Below are 26,292 nucleotides of genomic sequence, written 5' to 3' on the forward strand. Positions count from 1 at the left end.
TTAATTTGATACCTCTACAGTGAGTAAGCGGTGCTTTTAAAGACATTAAACGGTACATCGTGAACTAAATAGTGACGTGTAATAGTGATATCACGTGATAAGACTTACTGGAAGATGAAGAATATGTATGAAGATGGCCAAAGTCAGTTTTTCCTGTAATAACTGTAATGAAAAAAAAAACTAATTTTCGACACAGTTCGACATTAAGACACTTGACCAATCAAGTAATTAGTAGCCCAGAGACATCCACGCTTGGGGTATATCAGGCTTTAAAAGAGAGGGCACGCTCGAGTTCCTGTTTTAACTTGTTTTTATTATGACAGAGGGAGAAGATGACCCACCGTTTTTATTATGACAAAGGGAGAAGATGACCCGCCCTATCTGTTCACGACAGCGATAATTATAAGGGTGTTTTAAGGTGACTTTTTGATATACAAGGACTTTCTTTTTTATTTTGTGTTTTTGCCAATTTTCTTCCTTTTAAGTGTAAATAATTTAATTAAAGATACATTATGTAAGATTTACATAAAGAGCTAGCCATTCTTGCTATAATAGTTCGAAAATAGATAATGTAAAATTAATGAAAATTTCATTCAAATTACTCTATTGCGAGCGAAGATATTAGCCTTTGAAGGTTTGACAAGACGTTTGCAATAATTTGAACCACCGTACTGGTTGTTCGAAGCTAAATCTCGCTCCTCCGTTTTTAGCTTGAATCAAAATATGGCTGAACTGTTCTATTTAATATCGGAGAAATCCGATGCCATCGGGAGTTGATTATGGCCTGGATAAGTTAATTAATGTCTAATTAATAATTTAGAAAACATTTCTGACCTAAAGAACGACCCGCAATAGGCAGATTTAGCTCTTGCATAATGTATCAACCTGTCCATATTATCATATTTGTTGTATTGGACAACAAACAACAAACAACAACAGCAGGGCACGTTTATTTTTGTCAGACGTCTTTCCGAGACCATGTGGAGATTTGGTTTGTTCCCATGCCAGTCGGGTTTTGAGAGAGAGAGAGAGAAAGAGAGAGAGAGAGAGAGATACACCATGTAGAGTTCATAGAGACTATAGCTTATATTATGTAATATAATAGTTGTTGTTAACTTTGTATTCGTGATGTATTCTGCTATGTAAGCACGTATTTGGAACAGCAAGGTTTTCATGAGTTTTAGAATTAAAAGAATTAACACAACGTAAAGTCAACGATTTTAAAAGCTGTGACACAGGATCAGTTGTGTTACACGTTTTCGTTGGTGCCGTATCGCAAGATAGTTCTACAAGACCCATACGTTCAAGCGTAGTATTATCATAAAGTTGTACCATGTAATATTCCTGAAATGACCAAGTTTGTGTCGAGAAGACGTTTTTTTTTGCAAAAACGTTTAGTTATCTCTTGTTATATGGATAATGGACACAGGCAGAATTAATGTAATTGAAGTTTTCCTCTGCATAACTATTTGTGTTGACTGTGTGTGTAAAATCTAAGACGATTGTATCAAATTATGTTAGTTGCAAGACTTTTGTTAATATTCATGATTTTGAGGCGGAAGAAACAGGAAGTTAACAAATATGAATTATGTAAATCACCTAGAAGATTGATGTCACGGCCCATAAACACCTTAAATAAATCGAAACGCTCAACCCCCTTCACTATTGTTATCAGATGGTTGCGACATCTTGGACTGCAACTTGTTGTTGTGATAGGCTAATAAAAGTCAAGGATTTAAACGGGGGCGAGACTAGTCTCATTCGAGGCAACACTAAACACCTTAAATCGAAACGCTCAACTCCCTTCACTATTGTTATCAGATGGTGGCGACATCTTGGACCGTGACTCGTTGTTGTCATGGATTTAACAGGGGCGAGACTAGTCTGGACACAGATCACCAAATATTCCTACGCCAAAGGGCCAAAGCTATTTTTAGTCTTCCTCTCCCTTTTCCTTTTTCCCCCTTTTGCATGGCGATTTTTGTTGACTTTTTGGTGTAGAATCGAGGAAAAGGGTTTGAAAATACATTTTCTGCCAGGTTTTGGTGAATATTCATAATTTTGATGCGGAAGGATACAAGAGTTGAGAGGTTGGTTAGGTTGAAATGTAGGGCCTGAAATTGCATGTTTACTTGTCTCTACTTCCAGCTTGTGTATCTCAAGTTTTTCATGAAGAACCTCATACGTGCTTTTGGGCAAGTGGTTGCCACATGTTGCTCCATCTGTGGTAGAAAGCGTTCTACCCAACGAAAATTTGGGAAAAAGTTAGAGCCGGTCTAAGATACGAGAATTAACATTGGAATCAATGGGGAAATCTTTAGTGATCTGTGTCCGTCTCATTCGAGACAATAATTCAGAGTTATCTCCCGTTCTATAGATATTGTTTAGAAATAACATAATTATTTCGTACAACGAGAAGATTCATCTTTTTGTATAGGAGAAAGCTAGAATCAGTCGCTAAGCTGAGACAAGATAAACCCAAATGGCAGAAACAAAAGGTGAAGGAATGCACACGAATGTAAGAATCAAGGTCATGTCTTTCACTCAGGGTTTCATTTTCGTCATGGCGAGGACTTTTCAGGAGAAAGATATTATTATATATATAAGCCACAATATAAAGTTCATAATTCCACCCTAAAGCAATCGGATTAAAACACAGATCCTATTTCGTTTCGTTTTTTATGGTTCAAAATTTCGTTTTATTTGTCTTTACTACACTAGGATCCGGAAAAGTTGTTATATAACCTGTGTTCTGGGTGATGTGAGGGATTAGCCAATGAAACCGTCTGTTGCGGCCACTTCGTGGCGTGGGATGCACGGAACGGGATAAACCACTAGAAACGTCAACGCTAAACAATGCCTGACGTCATGGGGTCGAAAGCCGCTGGTATGACCTGACGGGTCCTTCCACTACAACCGTCAGATCTTCATGTAGTGTAGGCCATCGGAAGTATAAAAAAACCCAATCTAATTAAAATATAGATCTATATTTCGTTTCGTTTTTTATAATTTCGATGGCCTACACTACAGGTAGATCTAACAAGTTATAGTGGAAGTTCACGTTCTATGACGTCAGGTACCAAGCAAGCGACATTTGACCCGATTACGTCAGTCATTCGAGTAACCAATAAGCGACCGCCATGTATTTTTTATCTACTTTTGCTTTGTTTTGATTTCTATTGCCGCTAATGTCTACCCACAGTTCCGCGCAAAAAGGGTCAAACGCTCGATTCGACGGACCATTTGATTGGCTGACCCCTCATTTCAAGCAGGACACGAGTTAAATAACAACTCTTCCAGATCCTAGTGTAGTAAAGACAAGTAAAACGAAATTTTGAACTATAAAATCGAAACGAAATATTATCTGTGTTTGAATCAGATTGAAAAAAAAACGAAACGAAATATAGATCTGTATTTGAATCAGATTGTATGTAAAGTTATTTGATGAGTTCACACAGCTAAAAATACTGTTGTATCCTTTCAGAAAAGGTCTCTCATCCCCATGAGCAGATGTTTCTACATGCAGACTACCACCATCAATTGAAATTACTGTCATGGCTTTAAATAATAAGGAATGCACGCGTTAAAGGAATTTCTGATTTTGTTCAACCGTATTTCACCAAGAAACAAAGCAAATCGATGTAGTGCTCCGTTTGTGAAGCAGATTTAATTAGCAAGACAAAACACAGCATCGCCTAGAGAATTAACTTATTAACCTAAAATTATACGTCTGGATGTCTGTCCTCGCGGAACAACACAAATTAGCGATGAAAATGGATGAACTGAGCTACTAGAATAAAAAGGGAAAACGTCCACAGTAAACTGATAATTAGTGGTACAAACGCTAGATCGGGGGATGTCAAACCATGGTTTATAGCTAATATACACTGTGCATTTTGTCCTGCTTCAAACAAAGTCGTTTTTCCATTGTATACGGTATTTGGGTACAATGTCCATTTGTTTTGCCTTTTATTTGCTTAGAAATATTGAGTTTGGACGCACGCGATCAGTGTAGTTTTATCACATTTTTTTTTGATTTAAACAAAACTAAGTCATATTTTTAGTGTGTATACTTTCTTTTGGACATTAGTATATTATTGAAATACATCATTCGATCACAGCGCCGTAACTAGGCCAGAGCAACGAGGGGTGTGGGAAGTGTTCTTAAATTGACGGACAATGTATAGGCTATCAATTGTTTCTATGGTCACGGGGGGTGGGGGGACCTTTTGCAGGGCCTCTTCGACCATCTTTCTAAATTCGACTGAATTGGGTTTAAATGGATCTGCTTACTTATGTCACCCGGAAATATGTTCCGTCGCGAGAATATTAGACGAATACGATTGTAATGGGTTGGTTTTAAATACGTATAATGCCAGGGTTGCCACTATCACGATTCGAGCTATGATTGAAATTGGTTTTAATTGTGGGGTAATCCTATCAGGTCTTATCATTGAGGCCAGTCGTAGCAATCGTGTTGATCGTTTCCAAACGTATCTGCACGTACCAGATCGTGATACTTTTTTTCGAAAAAAATAAATACAAGTTCCAGTCAGTTGTTCATAACGAAATGTAATGAAATGGGGTTTAACGTCCTACTGTTCTGCGCCAACAGGGCTAATGAAGACGGGCATTATTAGGTACAATCCTATCGTAACTTATCACACGACAGTGGGAACCTGGCATACGTACGTCTTTAAAACCAGAAATATACTGGCAAATTGCAGGAAAATCCGGGCCCCGAATTCACAAAGCATTCCCAGACTTAAGTTAAGAATTTACCCAACTTTCTTTCACTATTTATGAGAAATATCTTTGATCCAGAAGCACAAAAATTTGCACATAGTTTCTTATTGATGTATTTGATACATTAAAACAACAAAGGTTTTATAAAGGGCTATGTTTTAGTTAAAATAAGGCGAACAATTTTGAGTAAATTCTTAACTTAAGTCTGAGAATGTTTTGTGAACTTGGGGCCAGAATCTCTCAATGTCACACAACATGCACTGTGATCAAGAGTTTTTCAAGTTTAGATACGATATAGCTATTAGGAAAACAACTGGCCAGATACTGAAATCACCGCTTCAATTTAATTTGTATCCTTATTCATTGTATGTGAGGGGGGGGGGGGGGCTGAGTGGGTAAGACGCTGGCTCGGTAGTCTGGGCGACTTTCGGATGTAGACTATTGTTGCGACTACAGTGTGAACTATCCCGACCATGCTCTATCGTATGGTATGGCTGGTCACGACCACAGGTTGAACTATAGTACGAAAATCCGTCCAACCGAAGGTCGCCCTGAAGGTCGGGTGTTCGATCCCTGCATTGACCGAGAAAGTTCTTCCAGATTTTCCGGCGTGGTTCCTCCTTGTTAAGTGATGCAGAACGGGGGTCCTGACAAGGACAGCTGTCTAGTCGTTCGGATGGAACGAAAAACCGAGGTCCCGAGTGCACATTGGCGTGCACGTAAAAGACCCCTTGACAGGTGAACTTCAATATAAGAGTAGGCCGTAGTGCCGCTGTCCGGCAAAATTGCCCTCATAGCACACCGTATGGCGTATGCCCGTCTTCATTTAGTCCAGTTGGGAGCAGAACAGTTGGACTTTAAACCCCATTTCATTTCATTTCGTTGTATGTGGCACAAAATTACAGATTTTCTGTCCAAGTCTTTGGGTTTTCCAATCTAATCGTTCACCAATTCTACTACTCTAGTCAACTGAAAGAAAACCCACTCACAATACGTGGACCTTTGCTGGTTGCCAAGTATGCAGTTAAGGGGAGAGAGAGATAGATGGGTTTTAACGTCCACTCGACACAAACTAGGTCATTTCGGGACTAACATGGTTTAATTTTATTTCAATAATTCGCATGCGCGTAGATGTCTTTAGCAATGGGAGGAAACCGGAGGACCCGAAGAAGAAGACCCACGAGGTTACTCCTTGTCACGCACAACCGGGGATTCAAACTGCGGCAGTTGACTCAACGAAAGGCCTTATGATACAGCGCGAACGTGCTAACCATTCGGTCATCCAACCTCCCATGCAGTTGAGGATTAAGTTCTAAATTTGTTCCGCGGAAGCACCACAAAGCACCAAAGTTAAAAAATGAAACAGCTTTCGTTATCTCTGGGTTTAACGTGGGTATAAAAGAGTGAATCTGTTTCATGTTCACACTTCCTTCCTGACTAATTTGTCTCTTTGAAGCAGTAAAGAAAGGTTATGTGAGTAAAAGAGAGTCTAGGGAATTTGTATATTTGATATATTCGGAGCAATACTGATCTCTAGATTTAACTTCCCATGGGTAACGAACTTATCAAAAATTAAATCAAATGAAATGGGGTTTAACGTCCTACTGTTCTGTGCCAACTGGGCTAATGAAGACGGGCATACGCCATACAGTGTGCTATGAGGAAAATTTTTCCTGGGCAGCGGCGCCATGGCCTACTCGTAAATCGAATTCCAACTGCCAAGGGATCTTTTTCGTTCACGCCAATGTATACACTGGACCCAAGCCTTTTCGTCCCATCCGAACGACTAGACAGCTGCCCTTGTCAGGCCTTCCATCCTGCACCACTGACAAGGGGAAACCACTTCGGGAAATCCCGATGAACACACGACCACCTGGCTAGCGAACCAGCGTCCTACCCATTCAGCCACCGTGGCTCCCAAAGAAGTTATCATTACTTACCCGGTTCCGTTATCGGTGAACCTGAAACCACAAAACAAAGAAAAGAAATGTATTAAAGATACATTATGGGAGATTAGATAAAAGAGCTGCCAGTTCTCGCTATAATAGTTAAAAGCTAGATAATGTAAATGGAATTTGCTGAAAATTTCAGTCAAATTGATCCAATCTGAACCGAGAATTTCGCGATTGAATTTTCGGCCTAGCCTCGATCATCATTACTAAAGTCGGTACGATAAAAACATAGTCTCGATTATCCATTTCATGATTTAATCATGAATGGAAGTTGAGCAGCAAATCGGATCCTAAATCCAGTAAATATCGCAGACTAGCGATGACATCGAGGTTTGATTATGGTCTGGATAAGTTAATTAATGTCTAATTAATCATTTAGATAACATTTCAGGCCTAACCAAAGACCTCCAATAGGCAGATGTAGCACTTGCATAACAATGACATCATTATTAATGTGACGTCATAATGTATGTTTAAATTACAATGACATCATTATTAATGTGACGTCATAATGTATGTTTAAGGAAATATCAATATAATTCACTGGTGCTGACACGATGGAGGACGAACTAGATGAAATACGGGGGGAGTAAATTGTCCTGGCGTTGTTTCGAAAGAAAATAAGAGGTAGGTGGATGAAGTTTATTTTTAAAAAAAAGAGACTTATTTAATGCTTTACGTCAGTGGTTCGTCTAGGGGTGGTAAAATATAGCATTTTGTCCACATGCCTTCCAAGTAATTTCGATTTGGGATGTTCGAATCCATTAACTCAACCATGGAACTAAATTGGTCCACGGTACAATAGGTTTGTTGAGACCGGGGGCTTAACGTCCGGTTTCACCTTGGATGATATCGGAAACAAAGTGCAACGAGTTCGTTAGTTCTCGGAGCTTAACGTCTGCTTTAATCGAGGGCGATATCGCAGTTGGGATCGGGTTGGCCAATTATACTGATTTTCCAAGCAGTTTATATAGACACATCGTACCTTGAAGAGAGAGATAGAGAGAGAGATGATGGGGTTTAACGTCCACTTGACACACACTAGGCCATTTCGGGACTAACATATGGTTTATTTTGTTTTTATTTCAATAATTCGCTTGCGCGTAGGGTCTTTACCAGTGGGAGGAAACCGGAGTACCCACAAGGTTAGACAGTCGACCTTACTCCTTGTCGCATACAACCGGGAAATTGAAACCACGCCAGTTGACTCAATGACAGACCTCATGATACACTGCGCACGTGCTAACCATTCGGCCATCCAATCCCCTTTCATACCTTGAAAATGAAACTCTAGCATACTGAGAATTAGAAAATGCATATAATAAAGTTATCTTGTCATTCGTTGTTGTGGGTTCTGTCTTCCAATCAATGTTGTCGGCCAAAATGGATTAAGTTTCCTGATGTATGTGTATGGAAATGTCTTTAATAAAAAAAACAAAACACGCTTACCAACAACCTGTAAGTAGACTCGTCTAGAATGACCTGCAATAGCAGTAGTTTGACATTCATACTCCCCAGCTAAATCTTGTGTGACTCGTTTGATATAAAGATTCCACACGGTGATGTCCATGTCCAATTTCTCCTCGTGTTGCACAACAAAATTATCACTCTGTACCCAAGTCTGTGTTCCAATTGTTAAAAACTTTTCCCTTTCAACTTGTCGCCAAACAACCTGAAACAAAAAGCAGAAAAGTCATCTTTAAACTGAATTCGATTTACCAAAACAATCTCATATTGTCAACTCGACACAAACCAGGTCATATCGGGACTAACATATGGTTCAATTTTATTTCAATAATTCGCTTGCGCGTAGGGGTCTTTACCAGTGGGAGGAAACCGGAGTACCCACAAGGTTAGACAGTCGACCTTACTCCTTGTCGCGTACAACCGGGAAATCGAAACCACGCCAGTTGACGATTCGACGACATTCCTTATGATACATCGCGCACGCGCTAACTATTCGACCACCTCCGACCCCCACCCTGAACGTCAATAAAACGACAAAATGTTCAAACATGTTTCCGGATGTTTCAGTTCAAAGTATAGAGACGTTCGGACATGGTGGACAGAATTGTTTAAAAAGATGCATTCCCACGAAAGTATTTATAAAGTTGTTATTTCCAATGAAAGTATATAATGACCACTTTGGTATTATATGGAAAGTATTAATACTCAATCTTAGTAGAAAAATATTGGATTCCCTGTAAGCACCCATGGGTCGAGCACAGGACAAAATGTAAGGATATCACTAACTAACAAACTGTTGACTTGTTGTCATTTCGAATGACGTAAGAAGCACCTCGTATGTGCTGATCAAATAGCTAGCTGCAACTTAATGTAGGCAGGCCCTGTGATTAAACGGTGGAAAAGGAAGTTGGCAGAGGATAATTCAAGAATTTACTTAGAATTCGATATATTTTTGGTAAATGGAAAGCGATTAATAACAAATAAAAGCCGGAAATGGACCCCCCCCCCCTAAATCAAGTCCCGTGGCAAGAAATGTTGCTTAAAATAGATTTGTACAACTCGATATATTCCCTGGTGATTAAAATGTTTTGAGAGTAGATTTGAGGCCAAATTGTGATAGATGAATTAGTTTGAATATGTTTTTAATCCAAGTATATTATCAAATCACATAGTTTGTTCGTGGAAAGGCATCTTTAACATAGGAAGAAGTCGATCAAATACATGTACCTAGTTCTTTCTTCATTGTGTGACTGTCTCGTGTATGTTATGAACAACTTGCTGGACGGAGGGCCTGACAAGGACAGTTGTCTAGTCATTCGGATATGACGAAAAACCAATATCCCGTGTATACTTTGTAAAGGATCCCTTGGCAGTTGAAATTCGATATAAGATAAGGCCATAGTTCCGCTGCCCGAGCAAATTGGCCCTCATAGCACACTGTATGGCGTATACCCGTCTTCATTAACCCAGTATAGGAGCAGAACAGTAGGACGTTAAACCCCATTTCATTACATTTCGTTATGAACAACTGACTGGAACTTGTATTTATTTTTTTCGAAAAAACAGTATCACAGCTGGGCATCAAATAATGTGCACGAGGTTGAGATAAAGATCTCCACGTATAATTATCCAGGTTGTTTTGGAGGCTAAAATAGAAACGTAGAAACGATTTTAATGAAGTTGACTCACGATACCACAAAATATGAATGAATCTATTGTCTCTAGCTTAATTGTTTATAGCACAAATGTGTTCAATAATACATTTACAAAAAATACAGGTTTTTATTTTATGATCAGTAGTGGAATACCGCGTTTTATCAGTGAAATAAAAGTGTTATTCCACTGGCTAATTGTTTTTACCTAAAATGATTGTAAAATCATGAAATAAATAGAAAATTTGTCGTTTTAGAGTGAATAACATATTTTATTTCATCTCTAAGCAAGAAAACGTTTATATTTTCATTCATGCTTCGCATTCGTGAAAATATAAGTTTTCTTGCTTCTCGATGAAATAAAATATGTTATTCACTCTAAAACGACAAATATCCTCTATTTATGGAATATCGAATAGGTTTAACGTAGTGGACGGTCAACATTTGATGGTATCAGTACTTGGCAATACTGTATAAAATCATAAATATTTGCTGAAAGAAGTTAGTATACTGAATCGATCTGATTAAAATACAGATCTATATTTCGTTTCCTTTTTTTTTACTTTCGATGGCCTACACTACATGAAGATCTGACCGTTTGTAGCGATAGGTCGCGTCAGAGGTCATACGAGTGGCTTTTGACCCTATGACGTCAGACATTTGATTACCCACAGTTCCGTGCAAAACACGCCTAAAGCTCACCGTAACAGACCGTTTCATTGGCTAATTTCTCACACCATTCAGAACACGTCAATGATAAGAATTCTTCCAGATCCTAGTGTAGTAAAGACAAGTAAAACGACATTTTGAACTATAAAAAACGAAACGAAATAGGACCTGTGTTTGAATCAGATTGTGTACTGAATGTGTTAGGTAACACAACATTATGTGAAAATATACCATTTCATTCAATCCTGTATATAATACATTCAATCCTGCGAAGATTACATTTGAAATGTCTCCATAATTTGGACAAAGGACATTCTTATGTTGTTTATCAAAATTAAACTATGTCTAAATTTTGTGCAACATCACACCACATACAGTAAAGTAGAACTAGGAGCTGCAAGACATCCGCCTACCAAATACGTAAACCTTAAAAGACGAACTTCGGTCTGAATAGATTATTCAATGATGGTCGACACGGAGATACCAAACCATTTACTGTGTCCTGGTGACTAATGATCGCGGAATTTCCATTGAACTCCTATATCCGTTTAACCCATCTTGTGTCAACGATAAATAAATGGAAAAATATATGTTAAAAGTTAAGATTTATTACCAATATCCAGAACCATTTTATTTTATATAAAGCGAACTGTTTATCCTAGTACTACAGATGGCTAGATTAATTTATAAACATAGATTGCTCGTTAAGACAGATGACGAATAATCTCATGGGAAAAACTTCAGTTTGTTTACAACCCATCTGCCTATAAAAGTTGATGGTCACATCACTATCAGGCTATCTTTGACATTCCGGAGCCACGATGGCGAAGTGGGTAAGACGCTGGCTCGCTACCAGCCGGGAGACCGGTGGTCGTTCCCTCGATAGGCCGAGAAAGTCCATCGGGTTTTCCGACGTGGTTCCCCTTGTCAGTGGTGCAGGACGGAAAACCGAGAATGGTAATATCGTATTTTGAGACATAAGGATGGTAATAAGAATGATAATATCGTATTCTAGGGCATATTATAAGAATAATAATATTGTATTTTGAGACATAAGCATGATATAATATCGTATTCTGGGACATATTATAAGAATGATAATACAATATTTTGAGACACAACAGTATCCAAATATCTAGTCTTTGCAATATAAAGTTTTCTACACCATAACAATACGGCCATTAGAAATAAAATAACTTCGCCAGCTTGTACTGATTATCTGTGCTGTAAATCAGCGAGCAGCGAAACAAAAGAAGAAGGATAAAAAACACAAGTCTAGGTATTTCTTGAATGCATAAAGTTGCAGCAATGTGTATTCTTGATCCGTTGCCAAGCTCTTAAAGGCGAGATCTGTCTTAATCTTGACGCGAGTAATTCACGTCACCTCCAAGTAAAATATGTTGGAGTGATGAAGAGCGTAATGATTGAAGGCGATGAAAGAAAGGGGAGGGAACCATTATAGAAGCTATTATGAAAAATTATTTTCTGATGGTGAAAAATCAACACACGTGTCAAGGCTTCTGGCTGTAATAATAGTGTACGCTATAAAGGGGGCGTCCTTTGCACTTTTAGTAATTAAAAAATTCGTATTCTTATTTACTTTTCTTTATTCTATTCAAACTTTAATATCTTGCTGGTTTTATTTTTGTTTATATTTTCTTGATCTCTTGATGTGACGGGTTGGATGGCCGAATGGTTAGCAGGTGCACACTGTATCATACGGCATGTCATTGAGGCAACTGGCGGGGTTTCGATTCCCCGGTTGTACGTGACAAAGAGTAAGGTCGCCTGTCCAACCTCGTGGGTTTCTTCCGGTTTCCTCCCACTGCTAAAGACCCCTACGCGTAAGCGAATTAGTGAAATAAAATTGAACCATGTGTTAGTCCCGAAATGACCTAGTTTGTGTCGAGTGGACGTTAAACCCCATTTCTCTCTCTCTTGATGTGTGTGCTTTTTGTATTATCCTTTATTTCATTACTCTCTTCTCCCTCCTTGGTTTCTTTTGATTTTTCGATCACTTTCCATTCAGTGCAAACCCCATTTTAATTCATTTCTATTTAGACCAGGGACGTCAAACATGCGGCCCGCGGCCAGATCCGGCCCGCCAAGGGTTTTAATTAGGCCCGTGGCAATAGTTTCAACAAACTGACATGTCGATAATTTTTAGAAAAAAGCGGGGGAAATCATTTATTATTGTTTTCCGGTTTCAGTAAGACTCTGACTTCTGTACTGTATGTCATAGATATCTAGGGTTGTATGTAATACAAAATAACGTTGTGTTCAATATTATATCATGGCAATTTGAAAACCAGTCTAAAAATTGTAAAATGTAAAGATTTTAGTCAAATAAATCAATTAAAAAAAATTAACTTGATATTTTTGTATATTTCCGGCCCACTTGCTGTAAAATTTTAGTTGATGTGGCCCTTGAATCGAAATGAGTTTGACACCCATGAATCGAAATGAGTTTGACACCCTGATTTAAACGTTTCTGTAGTCTGAGTCTAAAGCTTGTTTTCCACTAGGCGAATTTTTTCGCCGCGAGCAATCGCGCTTGTATTTCCCACTACACAAGCGATTGTTTCGATCATTCCTTGTTTCATAGCAGAATTGGCGCGAAAGGTTTCCTTCCTGAACTTCCACAATGGCTGCTGCTTTTAATCTGAGATATTTACTCTCATTTCCTGTTCATCATTAAGGGTTGCTATGCTAGCCAGATCAGAAAGATTCAAATTTCCATTCTTCATCATTTGGTTTAGGAGAAAAATGTTCAGTTCAATTTTATTTCAATAAATTGCTTGCAAGTAGGGGCCTTTAGTAGTGGGAATGATCCGGAGGACTCAGAGAAAACCCACGAGATTGGAGACAGACGACCCTACTCGTTGGCTCAATGACAGACCTTCTGATCCAACGCGCACCCGTTAACTATTCGGCCATCAAATACAGAACTACAGAAAGATCTCATACAGTAGGACGTTAAACGCCATTTCATCTCATTTCATTTCTTTCATCGGTGAAGTCTATACGAAGGTTACGCTTCGGTAATTGCCCAATTACATTAATACCAACACAGTAGTACATCGTTATATTTTCGATTGATTACCAAACTCCGTTTACATCTGGTGCTATATCTGTATAAGGCGTGTTCAGTACTGCGTGTAATATGATTAGTTGATTCCAGGTTAACATTTCATCAAAACGTTTAAAGTAGGAAGTTAAACTCCATCTCATTTCACCTGATTGCATTTCAAAACGCTTCATACAGAAAAGTCCATCAAATCGTCTGAATGCTTTCATTATCCAGCGACGATTGACACATTAAAAATCCAACAACACCATTTGAAAGCTTTGATTATCAAGCCAAAAAGAACGCGGAAAATAGATGTGTAACATAAACACTTGTGTTTTTGTAAATGGCCAGTGGTTCGCAACCTGTTTTAGCCAACGGCACACATTGGAACACATGAAAAAATAGCGACACACCTGGCTAAATATATATGAAATATATTTGAATTTTGCAAAAAAAAAACCAAGGCAAGTCATAGGAGACATACAACCGTAGACACAGACTAGTCATAGACACATAGAATGACTGAAACTAAATAAAGAAAAACACAGCTATGAACTAACTTTATTGCAGTGTTTCGAATTTCATCAGTCAAATAGCTAGCTTCTTTAGTGAGGGATTTTCTGGCGTTCAAAATTTTGCGGCACACTTAGGAAGATCTCGTGTACCGCGGCACATTGGTTGAGAACACTATTGTAAGCCATTAATATTTCTCGGCACTTCGGTGTTTTCAACAAAATGCTAGGGTGACATTATCACGATTCGAGCTACGATTGAAATCGTGGAGTAATCGTGGTGATCCTATCAGGTCTTATCATATATTGATGTCGGTTGTAGCACAATCATGTTGATCGTATCGAAACGTATCTGAACGTATCTCCACGTACTAGATCGTGGACTCCTATCGTAACGCATCGCACGACAATGGGAACCTAGCCTCACGTAAGAACAATCCTAGCCCAGGAGTACAGACGGGCTATCGGCTGGTGTATGTCTTAAATGCCTTCAAACGTAAACCACAAAATAAGCCAGTACACCCCCTGGAGCTCACAACCTCCCGTACGGGCAGTCTAAGGACATTTTTTGTTTAGAAAACCCGGCCACCGGAGGTCGAGAAATTCTGTAAAATAGAAAACATTTTGGTGCATTCTGACATATCCTCCACTCCCCTCCAGGCCGGTTTAATCTGAGGGCCGGGGGCCTAATTCGATACTCAGCAAAGAAATGATCGCACCGCCAAGCCAGGCCGCACTGGGCGGCCTAGCCATCTCTTTCCTGAATAGCTTATTAGTAGGTTTTCAGAAAAGGTGATTTCTTGATTGATGATTTTCATGCCAATGCAATGACTGCATTCTCGTTCAGTAGTGGATTCGACAGTAACAGTGTATAGAAAACGATTGACTCGGACTCGGGGCCCTTTCCCTTGGCCAGAAGGGCCCTTTTGTTAGACGTGGGACCCTTTGGTCTGCCTTTAGGGCCCTCCCTAACTAGGGTATATTTTCATTTTTCTCATCAGTTTTAGTATTTTTCTCTCGTTTTATTTTTTCAACTTCTTTGATTTTTTTCGCGAGGAGGCTGGCGCCTCCAGCGCCTCCGCTATAAAACACTTTTGCTCTAATGAAGGTCAAGGACACTACTATTGTGCCGTCAACTGGTCCATTAATATGACCTTTGAGTGTTAATTTGCCGAAACCTCGAATAAACCGAATACAAATATTTTAATTAGCTCGTGCCTATATGTGATTGTGCTTATATGTGATTGTCTATATGCGGAAGGGGATGTAAAATATTTGTTGGTTTTTTTTACCGATGAGCTCAGTAACATTGAATCCCCTGTCGAGAAACAAGGTAATTAAATAGTAATCACGAATATTAACACAATCACACAATACACAAACATCTTTATAATTTCACGCATCTTTTCGAAAAGTACCTAAACACCTTTTATCCATGGTAAATTCACCATTCTGTATTACATAAATACTTTACCACACATGGGTAGAGTGTGCTAAACCGCAATCTTCAAATGAACATCTTTTCTCATTAACATAGTAATTATGTCGGTAAATTACAGAATTAAAATCCATCTGTATGTAATGTACGTGCATTTATCACCGTTTAAATATTTCGTCATCCACTTGAAGACTCCCCTCTTTACTCGAGATGTTTTAAGTTCAAAACACTTCACTATAAAAATATATTACAAAGCTGAAGATACAATCATACATTAAAGGAGGTAGGTCTCTAACTCAATATCATCCAAAGTATTCGACACTGAAACACGATTTATTTGTCAATTTAAATCAACATTTATGTTGTGATCTTACCAGGAAAAGATGGACTTCTGGTATCCATTATTGAAGACGAAATAAACATTTTACCATTGGTACACGAATCGTGTACCATAATGCGTTTCAATGCCATTTGTAACAAGGGACTCGACATATTCCACAAGTCATGTCAAACGCTTCCACCGAAGGTGATATCGCAGACAAGTTGTCTTATTTTTCATTTTTATCATCTTAGCGCGCACACAGAGTTCTTTCCTGTGGGAGGAAACCGGAGTACCCAGAGAAAACCCACGAGGTTGAGAGGGCGCCCCTATCTCCAAGCCACAACCGCAAGCCAGAGGTGACCGGCCAGTTAGACACTCTAGACCACTAGGACATCCCTCTAGTAGGAGTCTCCACCACCCCGCCCCTTGGACCCCCTTTGCTTATATTTTTTTATTCGCCCACAGATAGTATTATAACTGCTCAAACGTCGAACGTTTGCTTTGCTATTCTCAGAGGTTGTTTCCTAATGGATTTTATAATTTGTTTGTGGTGTCTGACCATTTGTGTGGAATATTGATCTTATTCTTCCCAAAAAAACAAAAATAACCCATTGTAGAGTGCATAATGGATGACGTCGCAAATAATGACGTATCGATTGATGATCAACTTTCGCGCTCTTTTTAATCTAGGGGACAATAATCGATTCTACCATACTCTCTGTCTTCCAGTCAACCTGATTTTTCAAACAATGCATTCCTGTAGGATATTTGAAGCTTTGTATGACATAATGACATCAACGTGTCAAATCGAACACTTAAGATATTCCGTGACATTTCGTTCTTTTCTCTTGCTATCAGCACACAGTGAATAACAACAAATTTCGTGTTAAGTCTCAAATGCCAAGATGGCGCGGTCACTGGCATTTTTAACTTCTGCACAATCCAATTAACTTTCTAACTTCTGCACAATCCAATTAACCTTTTTGTCATCGAATATATTAAATTAATAAAACTAATTAACTCCATTTATGTCACCCCCCCAGGCCTTATATACAAAACCTAAAACATTTTTAGAATTGTGACCTTTTATTGGTCAAGAGCTGAGATTTGAAGTTTCAACCAATGCAATGTCTACATCATTAAAATATTTTAGCTTTTAAGTTTTTGTGAATTACGTCCCTGGTATTAAGCCCCACAGGGATCAATAGTGGATTAAAATAAGTCCGTCATCACCGCCATCTTGGAATTAACTTTCCGCAATTGTCCAAGGAATAAGCATGCCAAGTTTCATGTCGATTGTACATGGATAAGCGTAGTCGTAGGTTTGTTTCTCCGACGTCATAGGGTCAAAAGCCGCCCCAATGACCTCTTACGCGACCTATCGCTACATCCGGTCAGATCTTCATGTGGTGTAGGCCATCGAAAGTATAAAAAAAGGAAACGAAATATAGATCTGTATTTTAATCTGATTGTAGATCCAAGAGCAACAACACGATGAACAGGGGTTGGGGAACAATTCCTGGTCCAGAGATGTATTTCATAATATCCTTGAACTATCACTGATGTAGAGTTTGTCATGGCTATGTGTAGTTCGGTAACAAAAAATACAGACCCGTAAAATAAACAAGATGGCTACATAACTATATATAAGGACCCACGGTGGCTAAGTGGGTAAGACGCTGGTTCGCTGGCCTGGAGGTCGATTGTTCGATCCCTGCATTGACCTAGAAAGTTCATCGGGAATTTCCGACGTGGTTTCCCCTTTTCAGTGGTACAGGACGAAGGGCCTGACAAGAACTGTCTAGTCGTTCGGATGGGACGAAAAAGCCAAGCCCGTGTATACATTGGCATGTATGTAAAAGATCCCTTGGCAGTTGGAATTCGATATAAGAGTAGACCATACACGGGCAAAATTTCCCTCATATCACACTGTATGGCGTATGCCCGTCTCAATTAGTCCATTCGGAACAGAACAGTAGGACGTCAAATCCCATTCATTTCATCTTTATCTGAAAACAACTTTTATGTAATTTTTTCTCCATGCCCACTTCCTCCCATTTTAATGAAACATACTTATAATTAATAATGAAAGGATAAATTTAAACTTTTAGACTAGATCTTTTTCTCAAATTTAGCTACATGCTGGAGAAAGCTGATATTTACAGACAAAACCCCATAGAGTGATTACTTATCTTTTTGTCTAATTATAAACATTAATTCTAAACACATTTATCACAGCCAGTCGGAAAATATCAATCTGCCAATCTCTCCTGATGAGATAAATACCATATTTATGACGAAACATGGAATATTCAATATTTATTTGGCAGCTTCCATACAATCGTATTCTTTAACGAAAAACTGTGAACAGTGATTTTACGCTCACGCAAATATTTTAGAGAGAGAGAGAGAGAGAGAGAGAGAGAGAGAGGGGGGCTTTAACGTCCACTCGACACAAACTAGGTCATTTCGGATCTAACATATGGTTCAATTTGATTTCAATATTTCGCTTGCGCCTAGGGTTTTTTAGCAGTGGAAGGAAACCGGAGAACCCGGAGAAAACCCACGAGGTTGGACAGCCGACCCTACTCCTTGTCACGTGCAACCGGGGAATCGAAACAACGCCAGTTGACTCAATGACTGACCTTATGATACTGCGCACACGTGTAACTATTCGGCCATCCACATCCCCCCACCCCATAATTATTTTAGCGTTTGACAAAAAACAACAATTATTATGAAATATGTGAAATATTTAACTTTCTGACGTTTTTCCATATAAGCACGGGAGGGGTGTTTGTGTGTGTGTGTGTGGGGGGGGGGGGGGGTAGCGCGTTTGCGTTGTATCATTAGGTCTGTCATTGAATCAACTGACGGGGTTTCGATTTCCCGGTTGTACGTGACAAGAAATTACTGTCGCCTGTCCAACCTCTTGGGTTTTCTCCCACTGCTTAAGACTTCATTTTATTTGCGTACATAAATACAGAAAGGGCGATAATCGACAACGAGAAATCAGTATGGCGCATTGTTGACAAATTGTTGGTCATGATAAATCAGGTTGCAATCTGATTCAAATACAGATCTATATTTCGTTTCGTTTTTTTTTTACTTTTGATGGCCTACACTACATGAAGATCTGACAAGTTGTAGCGATAGGTCACGTCAGGGGTCATATGCGACTGGCTTTTGACCATATGACGTCAGACATTTGATTAACCAATCAGCATCGATGTTTCTAATGCATTACCCACAGTTCCGTGCAAAACACGCCTAATGTTCGCCGTAACAGACCGTTTCATTGTCTAATCCCTAACACCATCCAGAACACGTCAATGATAACAACTCTTCCAGATATTATTGTTGTAAAAACAAGTAAAGCGAAGTTTTTAACTATAAAAAAACGAAACGAAATAGGATCTGTGTTTTAATCAGATTGAATCAGGCTGCTGACGACGAATAATCGTTGATATAAGCAGATATTTAACTTATCAGCATTTCCTTCTGATCAGCCTTTAAAAATAAATAGTCTATTATAATATATAATCGTTTACCAGACGGGTTGGATGGCCAAGTGGTCAGGAAAAACCTTTTTTGTTCAGTTCTAAAGTTCTAAGAATGTCTTGTTTGAAAATATATTTCATCATGCTATGATAATTAGTGTTTATAACACAGCCATTTAATCTGTATGTTTGGGTCATGGTTTCAATCAGTCGTCGTTTCATGATACGTAAGATATGCCAGTTACTGATATTATCACGGAAAGAAAATGTGGCTTCTGCAGACAACGGGATTAAACTAGAGACCACAGTGGCCCATTATATCATTACGAATTTCTGCCTGGTGTTGGTCTTTCTTTAGGATTGAAATGTTATCTAAATTATTAATTAGATATCTATTAACATGAAAATACCTTAATCAACTCTCGATGGCATCGCTAGCCTGTGATATTTACTGGATTAGAACCCAGTCTGCTGCTTGTGATTAAATTAAAAAATGGATAATCGAGACTGTTTTATATCGTATCGAGTTTAGTAATGATGACCGAGGCTAGGTCCAAAATTCAGTCGTAAATACACGGTTCAGGATGGATCAATTTGACTAATTCCCTTTACATTATCTAGGTTTTAACTATAATAGTGAGAACTACCAGCTCTTTATCTAATCTTCCATAATGTATCTTTAAAGGAGTTAGGCGGGCAAAGACGCTGTTTTGGAAAAATGTTTTGACGTAGGCCCATCTTCATTAACCGGGTTAGTTCAGAAAAGTGGGACCTAGAAATGAACACATGTAGGTCGCAACCTATAAAGCAATGTAATGTAAATATATATAAATTGATTCACATTCAATCGTTTCTGTCTTTACTCTAATTTTTAATCAGTTCGGCGAAATACGCGAATAGTGTAAATTGAGTGGCAGTCTTTGGCGTCTGGTCATTCCAGTCTACACCAGTATTATTCTCCTACATGAAATATGTTTAGCCTCGTCCATCGAGTGGCTACAATACAAATGGCGCTCGAAAGCATTCTGGCAGACGATTCGTGGGCAATTATAAAATATTCACTTTGTCTTAAATATTGGATGTCTGAAGCCCGACGTTTTACGGTAAGATAAGAACATCAATGTTGATTTAAACTGACCAATAAGTCGTGGTTTCAATAAAACTTGCCTTGTAAATCGGATCATGGCAGCTCCGCGAGTGGAGCGATAACTCAACGGGGCGGGGGAATAACTCCTACCGCAATGGTTGAAAAGCTCCGAACTCTTGAGTCTTGTAAACATACACACTGTGTGCGCATGTCAAGTCAATCGCATGCTAACTTTTGACCCTAGACCGTTCGAAAGTAATTATGGACTGTTGCACGACAATATATGACCATATTTCAATACGTTAATAATCCAGTGACAGTTGAAAATCGAAATAAGACACAAACTTTCCCCCATAGCACAATGAATGGGTAATGTCAGTCTTCATTAACGCGGATTGTAGGGAAATGTAAGGCGTTATACTCCATTTCATTTCACTTATTGTGAATTAAGAAACAAAATATATTCTGTCAGTTTGATTAGCAAATTACCGAAGTAGAATTACTTAAACATTAACAAATATGAGTAAAGTAACATCGTTCAATTTAAAATAAATCTAGACATTTAATACCGACTAATTACAGACGAATGGTTTGTAATAACTAGATTTGTAAAAGATTACTTTGTGGTTCTGGAACAGCCAGTTCTAAAATGCCGCCCAATAAAGGATGAAAATGCCACTAAAAGCAAATTAATGTAGTTATATAAAAAGTGTTCTTTTTGTAATTCAAGCTTTTTATTGAATTGTAACTTCCTTCTCGACAGTTTGTTCTTTTTGCGTGTTGTCTGTTTAGGTGAGATGTTTTGTTGATTGCTCGGGGCAGGAGAATCATTGGACGGTTTCAGCGCGGAGATTCATTGTAAACGGTATAACACCCAGAGTTAAGAAAACTAGGTTTTGTTGATTAATGATGAAATATTTGAAAAGGTTAAATATGTTTATATTGTAGTTGGTATTTACATAAACTGTCATGGCTACCTGTACATCATTTCTTACTTAGCGATACTAAAAGGGTAGACCCAGGGCTATATATAGGTAAAAGTCCCGTTTTATGACTGGGTACAAAGAATGGCCATTTCGTACTAAGCGGTAGAACCAGAGACATATATAGATATATTATATGACCGGAGACAAAGAATCGCCATTTTGTCAAATCTTAGAGCCATGCAATTACGGATTATGACCCAGTTCTTCTGACTCACTATATCTTCCGTTTGTTGCACAACTATCATTCCGTTTGCACAACTATCATTCCGTTTGCACAACTATCATTACGTTTCATTACGTTTTCACAACTATCATTCCGTCTGCAGAACTATCATTCCGTTTGTAGAACTATCATTCCGTTTGCAAGACTTATCATTCCATCTCTCCCCCCCCCCCCTCCTCTCCCCCCCCCCCCTCTCTCGATAACTTAGAGGTCCCGTGTACAATCGCTACAAAGTCTTCATCGGGATTTTCAGGGGCGGTTTCCCATTGTCAGTCGTGCAGGACAGAGGCCCTGGCAGGGGCAGATTTCCAGTTGTTCGAATGGGACGAAAACCTAAGTCACGTGTACATATTGGCGTGCACGTAAAAAAGATCCCTTGACAGTTGGAATTCGATATAAGAGTAGGCCATAGTGCTGCTGTCCGGGAAAAATTTCCCTCATAGCACACTGTATGGCGTATACCCGTCTTTATTATCCAAGTCGGAGCAGAACAGTAGGACGTTAACCCCATTTCATTTCCTTTACAAATACAGAGATTAGATATTCGTGAATACTGCCCTGGTATGTAACAGTCATGTTGATAATTATCATATAATTTACTAATGAATCCACACCGGAGTTAATAAGTGTTTACTGCTCTTACCAAATTACAGGCTACTATCTACAGAACATCAGATTAAGTTGTACACATCTAGACGAGCTTTACTAATCAGAGAAGACGTGGAAATCTAGAAATGCTAGCTATTTCTTGTAACATTTTACCGCACCGACGAATTAATAGGTGCAAATTTGTAAGTTTTTTTTAGAGTGCATGTGTACATAATCTCTAACAATTGCAGCACAGTTCAGATCGGTGCATACCAATTTAGAAACATCAGTTTGTTAACAGTGTAGGGTATTGTTCTTGTAAAAAAACTGCTTTATAGTAAGTTATTTAGTTTGGCACAAGGTTAGTTTATAAAAGTGTAATTAGCGACATTTGGGTTTGCAATAGTATTATAGCATATAAAAATATTCCATAGAATTGACATTTGTTAATTCGGGAGCAAATAGCAATAGTCAGTTACAAAACGTTTGAATATAATAGTTTTGAATAAAAGTATATTTGATGTGTGAATGGTTACAGCGTGTGATAAAGAGTATAAATAATTTGATAAAGAGTATAAAGAACTTGATAAAGAGTATAAAGAATTTGACTCTAAAGAATTTAACTATAAAGAGTATAAAGAATTTGACTATAAAGAGTATAAAGAATTTGACTATAAAAATTTGACTATAAAGAGTATAAAGAATTTGACTATAAAGAGTATAAAGAATTGGACTATAAAGAGTATAAAGAATTTGAGATTATAAAGAATTTGACGTTTCTGGTCAATACCAAATGTTTCGATCATCAATCAAAATTGTGAAAGTTTTAGAGATTCAATATCTCCAATTTATATAACGTATAATATTCTATTTAAACAAGGTCAGCTGTCTAGTCGTTCGATTGGGACAAAAAACACGTCCCGTTTATATATTGGCGTGCACGTAAAAAATCCCTTGGCAGTTGGAATTCGATATAAGAGTAGGCCATAGTGCGGCTGTCCGGGCAAAATATCCCCTATAGCACACTGTATGGCTTCTGCCCGTCTTCATTAGCCCAGTCAGAGCCGAACAGTAGGACGTCAAACCCCATTTTATTTTATTGTGGACATCTGTCTTAAACAGATGTTTAATTAATTGATTGACTTTCAGTTTATATTGATCACTGAATATTATCTATTATCGAAACATGGCGAAGTAAGATTTTTTTCAGAATGAAAAAAGAGGAATATGTAACTTGTCTATCCAACACTATATATGATACTAAACTACGTTACCATAGAAACATGAACATATAGCATTGATTTATACATATAGATATTTCAACAAAAAAAATTAAAATAATAATAATAATAATAATAATAATAACTAGATCTGCATAGCAGATATCAAAGCTTTCATATAAACTTCAAAAGGGGTTATTAGAATCTATGAATCAACAACCACTCTGACGGAAGATATTCTCTGGGCTAAAAAATCTTTTTTCTCTCAGCTACGAGAGATACGTAGAATTAAACCGGCCCAGAGCCGACCGTGTTGATACGAAGTCGCTTATTTGACATTGACACATAACTGAAGGTGAATAGGCCTACCCGTCCAGTTAATACAATGGGCAATCTCACATCGGTCCACTAAAGAGAGGCACATGCTAGTCGCCCCCTACTTCCCCAAGACATTTAGTCCAAACCTTGACTCTCATACATATAAACCATTTGGTACTACATGTACATGTATTTCGTACTTATATCATATTAAACCCCTCGGCCGCCATGTTGAATCACACAGTATTTAACGTTCTATATCCTAACATCTTTATGAAATCAACGACAAATCTAAACTTGGGCACTCCAACCATTTTTATTTTTACATCATTCAGTTTTTTTTAAATAAGTAATTCTATCACAAATTATAGTGAAGACTGGACCACTAAACTAGTTACCCATCAGTTTTTCTTTGTGTTAATGCGTTCTACATTTTCAAAGCAATGATTCTTATGATGTGCGAGCCGCCATGACACCGGCGGATATTATAACTTCGATAGGCGAGAAACTTCAGGTAGCAGTTGGGTTTCATCAAATCATATAATTATGCGGTACGGCTTCACCTTTATTTCAATGGGAATTGGTTTATTATATGTGCAGTGCAGTTTTAGGTCAGTTTATGTGTAAATTAAGGGAGCTATACATAGGCCAGTAACCTTTTTGTAGTCATTTGACTAAAAAAGACTTGCGGAAAGGAACTCCGTAGGACAAGCCACTACTGTGGCAGGAGTAAGGCGGAAGACATCAGTAGTGGAACCATTTCTAAGTTAATCCCGAAGTGCGTTGCTATTGTAAGAATATATAAAATCGGGTTTCCGTTCCGCTTTTTTTTTGCTGTAGTTTGAGTAATGAGTTAGAGCGTATATTTTGTAGTCAAAAAATCATTGCAAATAGAAGACCTCATCCCCACCACCACCAACCTGTAATACACTAGCTAGCTTGTGTATTTCCATATTCCATTTCCGAGAGATAGATAGAGAACACGCGAAATATAAAGTGATTTTTCTTACAATCAGGGACAATAATTCATGAAGTTATGCGCAAATATCGAAAGGAACCATATCTTTGGGTTATAAACATGCATGTCAAGTTTCATCAAAATCTTTCACTGTGAAAAACCGGGGCTAAGTCATCTGAAATCAAACAAATTTTACAATGTAGGTAGTGAAAACAAAATGTTATGTTAAGCGTTGTTCGAGGGTGGGGTGGGTGCATAAAATTCCAAATGCAAAAGGTTATTTTTCGTGCACGCCAATATGCACACAGGATTTCGATTTTTCGTCCTACCTAAAAAACTGCACGCAAAGTTAGTTGTCGGGCCTTCGGTCAAGAACCACAGACAAAGGGAGAGAACGGGGACCTCTGTTTTGCATACCATCCAAGCGACTAGGCACTAATCCTTGTACCATGGACGAGGGGACGGGCGTTTTTCGTCCCATCGAAACGACTAGACACAGATCCTTGCTAGGCCTTCCATACTTCACCACTGCCAACGGGGAACCACTTTGACCTCGGGTTTTCGTACCATCCAAACGACTAGACACTAATCCTTGCAAGGCCTTCCGTTCTGCAGCAAATGAGCCACGCTGGCCTCGTTTTGTCGTAACATACAAACGACTAGACAATGTTTCATAATTTAGTCATGTTCGCGTGGGTGGGTTGGCAGCAGAATTGATATGTACATGATAGTGACACGAGGAGGGGGGGGGGGAGCGGGGTGTACACAAATCACACAAATCAGAGCTTTGTAATACACGCATATACTTGATATACTAAATACACAAATGGCTGAATTTCGAGACATTTCTGGCACTCTTTTATCACATAATGAGAACACTGCATTAATTTCTATATATCAATAAAATATGCCTCAGACCCATTGTTTATTTTTAAATTTGAATTAGACTCGTAACAAAATATATTTTCTGGCAACAAATAGCATATAAATAAAACTAGATTTACTTTCTGATTATTTTTTTTAAATGAAATCATTCCAGGGCTTTTATTGACATTTCAGAAAATGTAGAGTTGGTCCCATGCACTTGAGGCCAAGGTCCTTGAAGTTGTACAGCTGCACCCGGTGACCGATATTTATTTAACGGGGAATAAGTGATAATTCATATTATAACAGTAAATAATTAAAATATCCCATAGGGATTATAATAATATGTATATCATGTAGGTGTGCATGTAGGTTAAAATTGTGACCTCTGTAAATAGGCCCGTTCCTTGCATTAGTGCTAAAATTGAGAGAGCGAAATGGGGTTGATCGACCACTCGACACAAACTAGGTCATTTCGGGACTAACGTATGGTTCAATTTTATTTCAATAATTCGCTTGCGCGTAGGGGTCTAGCAGTGGGGGGAAACCGGGTGATCCTGAAAAAATACACAGGTTGGACGGGCGACCTACTCCTTGTCACGTACGGAAAGATACCCCAGCAGTCAAAATAGGTCAAAATAGGCGATTTCGGTTTCTAGTGTCGATGCATCGTTACGGTCAGTTTAAAAAATTGTCTTTTAAGGATAATGTGTATAGTAC

General features: G+C 38.4%; 1 long non-coding RNA gene across 1 annotated transcript in view; it reads right to left on the minus strand.

Annotated features, from left to right (window-relative positions):
• Nucleotides 1-6,694: 6,694 nt before the first annotated feature.
• LOC126817414 (uncharacterized) overlaps nucleotides 6,695-26,292 on the minus strand; it is a 167,709-nt gene continuing 148,111 nt past the window's right edge. The window contains exons 4-5 of the long non-coding RNA XR_007679002.2: nucleotides 8,148-8,370; nucleotides 6,695-6,707 (exon numbers count right to left, since the gene is read on the minus strand). This is a non-coding gene — a long non-coding RNA (uncharacterized LOC126817414). The remainder of the gene's footprint in view (nucleotides 6,708-8,147; nucleotides 8,371-26,292) is intronic.

The sequence above is a fragment of the Patella vulgata genome, chromosome 4, assembly GCF_932274485.2.
Source record: "Patella vulgata chromosome 4, xgPatVulg1.2, whole genome shotgun sequence".
NCBI classification, from domain to species: Eukaryota; Metazoa; Mollusca; class Gastropoda; family Patellidae; genus Patella; species Patella vulgata.